General features: G+C 32.8%; 1 protein-coding gene across 7 annotated transcripts in view; it reads right to left on the reverse strand.

The window, feature by feature from the left end:
* Positions 1–13,964, reverse strand: part of LOC130895714 (complexin) — a 552,249-nt gene that overhangs the window by 399,939 nt on the left and 138,346 nt on the right. The gene's annotated exons all lie outside the window — the stretch shown is intronic.

Below are 13,964 nucleotides of genomic sequence, written 5' to 3' on the forward strand. Positions count from 1 at the left end.
AAACGGTTCCCGAGATATGGCCGAGAGCCATTCTTATTGGGACCCACGGTACAACTGTGAATGTGTAGTTAGATTGTTTGAAATATATTAAAAATATAAATACTTCCAATAAATTTTGACGTGGTTTTTCATCTGGATAAGGTGAACCTTTTAAACGACTGTTGTCCATAAAAAAATTTCTAAACTAAAAAAATTACAATGTGTTTGTAACATAAAATGGTAAGTTTCCACAATCTCGTATTTTCTTCTAAAATTTGGTATTTGAATTTTTCACATACATTTTGAGGTTATGTGATAACATCGTACACACGAACGTAGAATTTTCCTTTTCCTACAACTTCATCATCAAACTTTTTTTCATAGGACATAAAATTTCAGATAAAATTTGACCTTAGAAATAAAGCTCTTCCTCTTCCCTAACTCAGATGGCTTGTAAACTATTTTTCTAGCCATTTTTTTTAATTTTATGTCACTTTACTAATGAGTTTCATCCTATTACTGTTTTCTTTTGGTTTCCAAAATATCGAATCTGATCTATTTTAGAATGATACTCTATTTGTTTAGTGATACGACACTATTCAATAACTAAATCACAATGTGTAATATTGTTACTGAGAAAAAAGAAATTTCGATATTTTGAAATATTTTCCATACTTGTCCAGAATGTAAATTGCTATTGAGTTCTGAAGTTGACATGAATTTTGAGCGCTGAAACTCGCAGGATAATAAAATTAATATGTTTCATATTACAGAAAGAGAAGCTGTTAAACTGATTAGTCAAATTGAGTTTAGATTAGGGAAGCCGACTTTGTTAGTTACAGCTTTTATCCAATAATTGAATCAAATTATATAATTAACGCGTGAAAATGATATCCATCAGCTTTCTAAATGCATCTTCCACAAATTTTTAATCCATTTAATCACTTTGACCATTTGACAGAATCAAAAACGCGAGAATAATATTGAAAATTCTCAAAGGTGTAAATAGATTTAAATGTCTCGGAAAAATAAACTTACGTGCAAAGTAAACTGTGAACTTTTTTCCGCTTTATTGTATCAACATAACATTAAGAAATCATAACCTCAATCCCATTCAAATGTAATGACAGCTCCGTAAGGTTCGAGGAGTGACTATTTGCCAGTGGACGGTAAGACGAATACTGCAGGAAGACTACACGACCACTAAATCACCTGCGATTGGTCCAAAACTTACTCCATCTCCATCATGGTGGTCATCTAAGAAGGAAAGTGTACTCAAGATCAAGAAAGCAATTTGCAGATTGCTGCTTTGAAGAGTGGAGTGCTTATGGAGATGGTTCCTGCAACGGAGTGCAATTTCTATAGGAGCATGAACCGACCCTATATTCATTCATTGGAGATAAATTTACCTCTATACATGACAACGCGAGGCCACACACCACCAGAATCGTGCAAGATTACATTGCAGATGTGTCGTTTTTGGGTTAAGGAGTGGACAGTGATCTAAATCCGACAGAACATTATGAAATAAACTAAAACCAAGAATTCTAGTTAGACTTCCTACTCCAAAATCGATACTAGAACTCATTGTTGAGAAAAAAGAAAAGTTAACATACCTCAATAGCTAATTTGATTAGATCCATGCCTAATCGTTTGAGAGATGTTACTTTCTGCAAAACAAAAAGTTAAAAATATGCAGGACTCTAATAAGACTCATTGTAAGTTATGGCTGCGAATTATATAAAAAAGCTAAGAAAAACCAAGAATATTTGAGAAAAAAATTTACAGAAAAATATATAGAGGAGTTTCAATGATCGTAGTAGATTTAAGAATAAGAAATAGAGACATCCCTAAAATACTAGACAAAGAAAAAATTGTCGGAAGCTCAAAAGTTGACCACATTAAAAGAATGGGCAGGATAAACAGATTCATAACAGAATGCCAAAATATAAAGCAGTAGAATGAGAGGCAGACTCCGTATCAGTTCACGAAAACTGTGGGACTATGAGGAACGTAAAGAAAAGTTTGGGGACGAATTGTCCAGCAGGCCAAGGCTCAACCGAGCTGTAGTGCCAATTTGGACGGTACATTTTAGTCGATAGTCGATAGAACTAGGTGAACCTAAAGGGATCATATAACGACAAAGTAAACACAGCAAACGCAAATCGAGCGGAAAATAAATATTTTCTATAATGCTAAAGTGAGCCGAGGATGAAAAATTCGGAGAGGTTTTGCTCAAATAAGAAGGGTTTTAGTGTAGTATAGCCTCACATCAATCCGTCTTTTATACCCACTGTTTAGGTTACGTTGAGTTAGGTTATGTTAGGTTATGTTAGGTTATGTTAGGTTATGTTAGGTTATGTTAGGTTATGTTAGGTTATGTTAGGTTATGTTAGGTTATGCTAGGTTATGTTAGGTTATGTTAGGTTATGTTAGGTTATGCTAGGTTATGTTAGGTTATGTTAGGTTATGTTAGGTTATGTTAGGTTATGTTAGGTTATGTTAGGTTATGTTAGGTTATGTTAGGTTATGTTAGGTTATGTTAGGTTATGTTAGGTTATGTTAGGTTATGTTAGGTTATGTTAGGTTATGTTAGGTTATGTTAGGTTATGTTAGGTTATGTTAGGTTATGTTAGGTTATGTTAGGTTATGTTAGGTTATGTTAGGTTATGTTAGGTTATGTTAGGTTATGTTAGGTTATGTTAGGTTATGTTAGGTTATGTTAGGTTATGTTAGGTTATGTTAGGTTATGTTAGGTTATGTTAGGTTATGTTAGGTTATGTTAGGTTATGTTAGGTTATGTTAGGTTATGTTAGGTTATGTTAGGTTATGTTAGGTTATGTTAGGTTATGTTAGGTTATGTTAGGTTATGTTAGGTTATGTTAGGTTATGTTAGGTTATGTTAGGTTATGTTAGGTTATGTTAGGTTATGTTAGGTTATGTTAGGTTATGTTAGGTTATGTTAGGTTATGTTAGGTTATGTTAGGTTATGTTAGGTTATGTTAGGTTATGTTAGGTTATGTTAGGTTATGTTAGGTTATGTTAGGTTATGTTAGGTTATGTTAGGTTATGTTAGGTTATGTTAGGTTATGTTAGGTTATGTTAGGTTATGTTAGGTTATGTTAGGTTATGTTAGGTTATGTTAGGTTATGTTAGGTTATGTTAGGTTATGTTAGGTTATGTTAGGTTATGTTAGGTTATGTTAGGTTATGTTAGGTTAGGCTGGAATAAAATAATTCTCCCAAATAATAGCCGCAACTACTTAGTGAAGTATGTTTATCCCATATTATTTTTGTTCTGTGTAAACGAATTGGACTATCATGTAATAGAAAGTGAATAATCGATGAAATTTCTTGAAGTTTAAAAAGCCACAAAACTACGGATACGTTGTTGAGATCTGTGAACAAAAGTTCAAGTACACACCTTCACTGAATAATTTAGAAGCGAAATGATAATAATATAGAAAGTATCGAGAAAGAATCCTCTGAAATATTCACGTTGGGGATTTCTTACGTCTTACGAGCTTGTATTGAACTTGGCAAACGGAATTGTGTTTAATTTCTCCAGGGATGTCGTTAGAAAAGAAGTCCGACGTATTTCGGTTTTAATAATGATGGAACCATTTAGTTGGAAAAGAGGCTTTGCTGATTTTCCGCAAAACTCCTTATTTTTAGATGAGGCTTACTCTGCTAATGAATTTCCAAGAAAATTAACAAGGACTTACTATAAAATATACTGAACATCTTTTCTCGATACTTGGGAGCAAATCTCGGGGGTATTGTTTTGTGGTTTTATCAAGGCAATTCGAACTAATTTCCATTTGCATTGTTCTCTTGAATATATTAAATCATTAGATCCTTGTGGAGAGGAAAATTCTCATAATAATTGGTTGAGGAAATGAAAAATAAAATGTCGTCCACTGACAGATGGGCAGACGGACAGCGACAAAACGCTAGTGATGCGCTAAAGATGGATCCTATTGAGACGAAATCAAAAGAATCACGTTAATTACAGACCATTGAACATTTAAGACGAGACGGTTTTTGAAGCAAACCCCTTTAATGTTACGAAACTTAAAATCTCGATGAAAATGGGATTTTTTCCATTTTTAGAAAATATATTATCATGGCATTGAGACATGAGAGTGAAAGTTTTTTTCCAGTACAGTTGTTATGAATTCGAGAATGACGAAGCACATTTAGAGTATTACATAGTTTATTATTCAATATCTCACTGGCTAATATAGGAAAACACGAAAAAGCACTCCAGAAATACAAAAAAAAAAACTAAATATGATATGACTAAAAATAAGATAAATATGAAATAGAGAAGTTGAACCATCAAATAAAATCATTAATCAAAAATTACACAGAATACCAGATGAATTACGAAATGAGTTTTCAATTTTAAAATAAAATCTACAAGGGCGGCAGAATAACGAATTCAGAATATACTAGGCGAATATCACAGATTTTTAGCACCCAAAAGCTCGCAAATCAAAAGCGTGTCTTACTGTCAACGAACGTGTTATTGTTCTCATTTAACAATCTTTTTCAAAAGCTTTTCGAGAGTTCTGATTTCGATAATCACAGCTATAGACCGAACTATAATCATCCAGTTTCATGCAAATTAAAGTATGCATGTCTTTAGTTGAAACTCGAGCTCAATCGATTTGCAAATGATCTACTTTCACTAACCTGTAGATCTTTCTTCTTCCTTTACTAAGCTCTCGAATAGTTTTAACGAACAATTTTGCGAATTCCTCTCTCGTCCTTCCTGACTCACTTCTATCGCTTGTCCCATTTGAAAATTCTTAAAAGTTAATATACAACACAATATACATTTCTGGACATTTTGGAAATGATTTGGACAGAAAACACAACTTAATTTTAATGCATTGTTGAAGGTACACTAGCACTGCAAACATTATCTCTCTTGTGTTTGCTTGACCCAACACATGAAGGTATAAAAGACACTAGTAGAAATACTAGGGGATTTTGACCCCAATGTTTATCATTGAAAATTGTTTACACTTGTCACTATGTGCAGTTTTTTGCAATAACGCTTACATATGAAATAAGTATTTGCAAGTTTGGTGTCGCTGTTGCTTAATCCTGATTATAAGCTGGCTCTCATTTAAAATTGATACGAGTGTTATGATGTCAAATTAACCATATCAAAGTGAATTTTTCTTTCAATATGTACATCATTACACCCCGAAGCAAAGATATGGGCAGAACAATGTCGGAAGTACGTCGTCACAAGAAAAGTAAAACTTTCCACACTGTGAACTGATTGAAATATATGTAAATACCATAAACAAAACCAAATAATTGATTATACGAAAACTATAAAAAGAGTAAACAAGATCTTTTTATTTGATACCCTTCTAACAACTTTAGCATATTAAAGCCGATATAAAATTTTGCTTATAAAGTTTTGTGTTTCATCTACTTCCTTTCGGTGAACACTTAAGTTCGCCGTCGCTAAAAAGAGTCAGTCTAGTGCATAATAATCAACCATGTTACGAAATTTCCACATCATTGACCGTCCCAATATAACCTTGTTATTTCTGTCATAGCGGCAATTGAGCATCGGATGTTACGTAATCTCTGACGTCTGTAGTTGTTTGTGTCCCGAAAAGTTTTTCGATATAAATGCAAATCTGGTGCTTTCTAATCGTTTCACCTCTAACGGTATTGCACGTACAATATAAAAAGAACTTTGTCAAATTGGCGAGAGTGGAGCTTTGGGCCATTGAAGAATTTTTCATATATATAAAAAAAACGCGATCAATAGGTCGTAGATTAAATCTTGTAAGATAAATACAAAGTAGCACAAAAATATTTTACTAAGTTAATAATAGTCTCGTAACATAACCTAACCTAACCAAACCTTTCTTAAATTAAAAGGCTTGTTTGTGGAAAATTCAAAATACGCAATTTTTTAATTATTTTGAATCTAATACCAAAAATGCACTCATTCTTAGAGAAAATAATTTTTTCTCTAAATTTTTGTTCAATATTTTATATAATATTGAACATTTGCTCATTTTTGAAAATCTTAAATGTTGTTGATGGTTTTTCGTTTTGTCTTAAAGATAATTATTCAGAATTTCGTTTATTTGCCCATCCCTTCCGGATTCGACACACTTAGTGTGCCATAGATGAACGAAATGTTTTTTTAATTTGCCTGTGCGCTCTATGCACGTGCACTCCTCGCACCCCACCATTCTGATACCTTTACAGGATTTAAATGCTAGTTATCTAGTCAGTTATTTGCAATACCCCAGTGTTGAACCTCCATATAAGTTTTAAAATTATCTCGTAGAAAAAAAGCTTATTCTTCTAGAATTTATTAAGCAAACATTGGAACCTGAATTATAAATTCCATATATATCCAATTTTTCATTTAGTAGCAGTTTGACGTCTATTAATGGTGTCACTATTCGTTTTTTGTTCCGTATCATTAAACTCTGCTTCTATAACTGAATTGTTCACATGTTTAATATAAATTTATTCAACTTTTTTGTCATTTTTTGTCCAAAACCAACATAAATACTCTGGGTGGTAACGAATACCTTTATTTGATTTTTGACAAATTGTACATTGATTTTTTCCCTCAATCTTTCCATTCAATTTCTAATTTTTTTTCTATCAAAAATACTCTTTTTGCTTACTATATGTTCATTCTTACTCAGTTCATTAAACAAATCCACTGTATCTTTTTATCTATCATTTTTATTCAATACAAAATCATTGTGCTTTTCATTTATAGCAATAAGTTTTCTTTTCTTATAGCATAATCCAACAATGACCAATCTCTATACTTAAAAAACAATGCATATGTTACTGAATTCCATCCCTTATTTATAAATGATTCACAAAATTTGTTTTTCCATTAGACCATTCTGAATTCAAAGAAAATTTAATAAGCATAGAACTGTACCAATCCACACAATATTTGTCCATAAAAAGATGCAAAATTTCAATTTTCTTTTCATCTGCTGTCACCTCAAAACGTGCTCAATCCATTGATTTGCATTCGAATTCTTACTTGTGAATTTTTCCAGTACAAATTTATCTGCAATAATATGTTTTAAGTTTTGTTGTCTACCTTCTTGTGTATTCGTTATAATTTTTCTCATTTTCTCCAATGAAACTGTTTCCTTCTAATGTGCAGTTGAAGTCTGTTTCAAATTTATATCTTCTAAAAATTGTAAGTTGCCATCTTCATCTATATAAATTTTTTTCAATTCTTCTGTCACTGTTATCCAAACTCGTCTTTTTTAATACCTTTCCAATGAACTATTCTTTACTTTAGTATAAGCAGGTGTTTTTAAGATTACTTTATGTTGCTGAACTGATTGCACTGTAGCTGGTATATTGCATGCACACTGTTATCAACTGTTGCTATTAAGGTTATGCAATAAATATATGATTTTCCATCACTTAATAGTGCAATTGCTAGGCAATAGTGAGAGTTCGAAACGAAGTTTCTCCATCGGTATCTTCTTTCTTCACAGAAGTGAACGAATGTCGTTTTATAAGATGATTTTCAAATTAATTGAGCACATGTGTTGCTCTAAAAAACAAAGATTTTATTTTTCTGACAAATGCACTACATAAGTGATATTAATAAAATGTTTTATATTACATAACTAATCTCACCTAAAAAACAAAGAAACATTTAATGTTTATTTATTCAACTCTTTCTCAAATGAGCAATATTTCTTGAACCACATTAATTAACCTCTATTATCTTATTCTAATCAATCAAAATTCACACTTGTGACAGTGACATTTGTGAACCATAATAAAACTAAAGAAATACTATTTCTTTTCATATAATCGTGAGCTTCTGCCAACCAAGATACATATGACGGAAACATATCTTTACAAAGGGGAAACAGCTGAGTATTAATTATTTTTTTTTTTTCGATTTGTATTAGTTATGAAAACTGATATACTCGAACATAAATTGCCAGTAGAGAGAAACCTGTTATACGAGCCACGAAAAAGAACTTCGCTACGTCCCACGATTACATTTTTTAGTCAAATCTATGTGATGATTCGTAATTAGAACAAGATCAACAAAAAACTTCCATTTCGAAGACAAATCAGCTTCAGATAAGTGAATGTCAAAGTGATTTAAAAGAATTTGGTATCTTCTTTTATATTATTTGGATTGCTTTTCATACATTACATACATGAAGAAATTTCTACTCCGTGACTTTAACCGGGACATGTCGTGGTCGTTAAAAATATATTTTTCAAGCTATTTATATTTCCTGAATATTTGATCGTTTTACATCACTTTTTAATTATTAAACTCCTGGATTAACATTCTTGATACGCATCAGTTGACTTCATCGGGATCGAATCTGGAGTTGTGTTCTAAGCTTTTTCAAATATTTGCTCTTCAAATCTCTCCCATCTCATTCAATACTGAACTTTCACAATGGATTTGTTGAACAATCGCGCATACTTATTAATCGATTGAAGAACTCCAATTCTTCCAACTAATATATAAAAGTTTAGTAATTTTTGAGGTAATTGTTGATTGTTTTTTTATATTCTTGGACAAGAAATAATTGGGAGAAATTGATTATGTTGGTAATAGAAAACTCATAATGAAACCAGATAAACTGAATATTGATGAAAACAGAATAAGAGATAAAAGAAGGATAAGGGAGAGAATAGGGGATATGAGGGAATTTTGATACATAAGCAGAGAAAAATGTGAAATAGATGGTCACACCGACAAACAGCGAATAGAAAATTCGGTAAATTAGAACGAGAGGGAGAACAAGCGTAGAAGCCATTGAGAAAAATAACATAAAGAGATACTGAGGAAACTTGTGGATAAAAGATGATACGCAAACACTAAAACACAACTAGATGGAGAAAAGAAGAAATAAGAAAAATAGTTAAGCAGCAATAAGTAGCATGAAATAATTATATTGACAATAAAAGCGATAGAAACAAAGAGGTATACAAAACCATAAGAAACATAGTCAAAGAATGAATTGAAAGAGAAAAGAAGAAAATATTTAAATAATAATTATGAAATGAATATGAAGACAATAAGAGAAGCTGTTGGACCAAAATCAGTGCGATGAGATGGAGAACCAGAGCGGAAATATGAAGATAAACAATGCGATATGAAAATAAATACAGAAGTTCCATTGGGGGCAAAGTGAAAAAATATTCAGTAACAGAAACGGAAATACGACAACTGGAGAATAATGGGTTGATGAATGTGATTTATACGATGATAAGGGGACAAGATAGGAGACAACGGAAGAGGGAGTAGAAGGTATTGAAAAATCTTAAGGGTGAAATGGATATGGATGGCTATTAAAAATATTTATATAGCATGGAGCAAAAGTAAAACGTACAAACAGGGAAGGGTATCTGCCCGATTAGATAAAAGCATGACAAATCTCGATCTTGAAGACGTTCCGCGACGCTTCAAAGTAGTATAAAAAATACCCAGGATTCCAAAAAGCGGGCCGACAGAAATAGATCAGGGCCAATGTATCTGATGTCTGATCTAAGCATGGCGACTTATACTAACAATGTGCTTATTTTTTCCTTGGGTAAACGACGCTGCTGCTATGCGAGGCTTCATATCGAAGACATTGAGGCATGTAGATCTATAATTGATGTCAATCTGAAATATTGAACAACAAAAAAAGCCCGAGCTTTTCATTTTTGTCATAAGGTAAGATATTGAGCATACCTTTAATTATGAAAACGGCAGTGCAGCTAAAGAGGCACACATTAAATGACAGAGCTATACTAAATAATAGCTAAGTCATATCAGGGTTTTTACCTCGGTATAAAAGATAATAATCTGTATCTTCTGTACTGAACTGTACATTCCTATGATTCAAATTTCTCTATTCCTTGTTTATTTTTGGCTCGCTCAGTCCTGTTATATTGATATTGCGTTGCTCAATTAACATTTGCAGTACTTGTTCCTGTTAATGAGGTCATGTTCCATGTTCCTACTTGTATCGTTTCATTTCTGTTTTTCTCTTTATTTTCATTATACTCATCCTTATTTTTGGCTGTATTGGATGTTTCATTAGTCTGCTCATTTTTGTGTTATTTTTTACTTTTTTGTCAAATATCTACTCCCCTATTTATTTTTTTTTCGGTTGTTATTACGAGGGCCGTTTTTTTTCAACCTCCGATAGCCTATAAATAGAAGACAAGTTCATATAAAGCAATAATTTTATTACCAAAAGATTGGTAAACTTACGGTTACTTTTCAACATAATCACCATAAATATTGAAACATTTGTCATATCTGTTTACAAGCTTTTCAATACCGTCTTGAAAGAAAATTGCCTGTAGCCTAACCGTTCAGTAACAATAGAGTCCAAAACAAATCTTGAAAACTTCTGGAAATTTCGTAGACAAGGCAGTAATGGCGAATCTGTGGTTTTCTTCAACTATTCTGTCAACTCGTTGGACTAAGTCGTCTGAAACGACAGATTTGCGTCCTTGGCCCCCTCCATCATGCACAGCATCACGGCCATCCTTTAACTTTCTACACCCTCAGACACCATCACTCATGTGATGTCAAGTTTTCCCCATACACACGACTCATTCTACGATGCATTTCTGCAGCACTATGGCCTTCAGACTGTGGAAAACGAATCACACTTTGCAATTTGGTAGGAGCATCAATAATGGTAGACATGTTTACGTGGCTGTAGCACAACGCCGACTGACTCCTAAATGTCAACAATTGCGGAGTATGTATTGCAATCGTAGATTGAAAAAAAAGACCTTCGTATATTTTTATAATCATTTTCATTATTGTGATCATTCTTACACGTGTTTTTATATTCAATTATTGCAACAAATCGTTTTTTTATATTCATGAATATGATAAGTACAAATTTTTCTGACCTTGAGCCACCTCCTTGTTCTTTTCCTCTATTTTTGTCTTTTAAATTGTAGTAACTGAGTTAATTATGCTTATTAAATCGTTAACTAGCAGTTTTGTCCATATTTCGTTTCAAAAATTTGTTCCTTCACATTTCAACGCATTGACAAACTATTCACGCTTCATTTATCAAAAATGAATTATAAACATTAATTTCAACTAACATACTAACAAAACCACTTTTTTTTCGTTCCAATGAGTTTCTAGGTCACATGAAACAAACCTACGTCGTATAAGCTTCGCAACCACTCCGAAATCATAATTATCCAGAAAATACAGAGTTTCATGTTTATGTATCCAAAGTTCCTAATGTATGTCGAAGAAAATGGAAGTCGAGGCATAAAGGCGTTTGATGAAACGAACTAGTAAATGTCATGTTTCGCAGACTTTCATTAATATTTGATGAATGTACTGATTACAATGTTTATTTCAAATTGAAGGGTGGAATTCTAAAATAGATAGTCAATTTACGACACGTACAGGCTCAAAAAGCATTTCTGTATCGAAGATCAGAAAGATTTTTTGAAAGAATTTGAACAGAATTTACTCAGGAATGTGAGAACGTTCACGAGGGTTGCTACATAAGTTTTGAATTTATCACATGAAAACAAAGATTTATAATTGGATATGGCTTTACAGTTTTCCAAAATATTCTCGATCAAGTTTGAACCAATTATCGAAGATTTTTTCACATGGATATTGAGGTACCTCCAAAACATGTAATTTGAACGCATCAATCGCTTCTTCAGGAGTAGTAAAAAAGTTACCCCGTAATTTATTTTTGATCTACGGGAATAAAAAGGAATAAATGGGTACCAAACCAGGACTTTACGGCAGATGTCTCATCAATTCGATATTTTGCTGTTCAAAAACGTTATTGTTTGAATTGACCTTGCATTGTCGTAGTGGAGAATAATTTGTCTTTGGCGATTGTTTTCCTCCATTTTTTCGAATACTTCTGGCAAACGAATGCTGGTGTATCATTCAGAATTGACTATTCTAGGTTGGTCTAATGGAACGGTGATAATATATCCAGTTATTTCGAAAAAAACAGGTGACCATTTGCTTCGAAGCAATTTGTCTTGAAAAACCCATACAGTCTGTGATTGTTTAGTTTCGGTTTCATATGCATAGATCCATGATTTGTCGCCTGTTATGATTTTATAGACGTCTTTTGAAGGATCACGAATTTTTCAGCATTTATTTGCACCAATCGACATGAGCTTGTTTTTGAGCGATCGTCAAATTATACGGTATCCAACGCAAACAAATGTATACGAATAAAACGCAAATATGCCTCATTTCGACGGTGTGCAGCCAATTCTGGACAATATTCTCAAAATTAATCCTGTGGCCGCGAAAGAATTCGGAAAACCAGTGAGATCCATTTCATCTTTTGACCCAGATGAATGTCTCAAAAATCTATAAATAACTTGAGTAGTACTCGTTTGACAAGACGTTCTGAATGCGTTCATTTTATGTCAAACTTTATGATCTATTTGAAATATTCACATCAGTGTTGCCATATCTCAAAACTTAACAAGCATCTCTCGTTTGAGATGCCTTGTCATTGAGAATAGAGTTAACAATTGAATTTTCCACTATAACTACATTTCCATTTTGTATTTTTGGTTTTCCATTATCTTTTTTTCTAACCTGGATCTTGCTTACATTGTTTAATTATTTATAATCGCATGCCATGGTCAATCTTATTCTATTTAAATTTCACGTGAAATTGAAGAGTATTGTCGACTTCTCCTCAATAAAAGATTCAGACTTCAATTAATTCTAAAATAGCATTCCTTCCTTCCCTCCCAGCTTTTACAGACTCTAAGAGAACACCGTTGAAGAAATATCCGACCTTGAAGGTGTAAATGCGACATTACCAGGGGACTCACAAAAGGATTCCTGTAGCGGTCTGCATTTCAGTCTGATTATAGTACGTATCCAGTTCAAGGTTTTACTTAGATACTTAATTAACTAATTAAATTGAGGTATCTTCGGACAATTTTCTAAATAAATATATTGGATATATTTGAAAAAATTGTGAAAACAACAGTAGATTCATGTACTAATAGTGGACATAATCTCTTCTACCTCCCTTCAGCAGTTGTTTCAAAAAATGTCTGCTGTTCGAAGTGGTGAATTCGGATGGGTATTGAAAACTTAACAACTATTATTTCAGGCTCGAACCAGGGTTGCCTCTCAAGTTTTAAAACAGACAAATAAAAACAAATTTATCGAAGTATTCTTTTCATTCCAAAAAAGTGATTTGAACGCTCTATCCGCTTGTTAGGGTGTAGAAAAACGTTGATCTCGCAATTTATTTTGATCTGCCGGAACAAGAAGGAATCAATAAGTACCAAAACAGAACTGTGTGGCGGATGACCCATCAATTCAATGTTTTGATTGTTCAAAAACATTTTTATTTGAACTGATTGGTGACAGCTCGTATTGTTGTTCTGGAGAATGATTCGTCTTCTGTGATTGGTTTCGCTGATTTTTCAGTTTGGTTTTGGGTTAATGTCCAAGTGTGCCTCAATCTCACATGTCACACGTTGATTTTGCAATATCAGTTTACGCACAGCATCGATGTTTTCTGGCACAACAGCCGATTTTAGATGACTTTTACGAAATTCATCCGGTAGCGAGGTGTGACCACGATTCAATTCGGAAAATCAATGAAGCACTATGACTCGAGATGGTACTTCATCACCAAAAGTCGAAGAGAGTTGATCAGTATCCTGCTGATGGCTTAATCCAGGTCGAACATCGTAAAATATAAAATGTTCGAGATTTAATTCCATTTATTGACAAAGGTGAATGTTTCCAAAATCTGTATGACAACACGTTTTGAGTACGTTCACCATTAGGAATATAATCAGTGTTGCCATATCTCAAAACTTAGGTAGCTAATTTCGTATATAGAGACGGATTCGGACACTTGGAAAAAATAAAAGTTTAATTTGTGCAAATAAACTAAAAGATACCACAAATCAAACGTAAGAATATAAGAATGAGTA

This window comes from Diorhabda carinulata, chromosome 6, assembly GCF_026250575.1.
Source record: "Diorhabda carinulata isolate Delta chromosome 6, icDioCari1.1, whole genome shotgun sequence".
NCBI lineage: Eukaryota > Metazoa > Arthropoda > Insecta > Coleoptera > Chrysomelidae > Diorhabda > Diorhabda carinulata.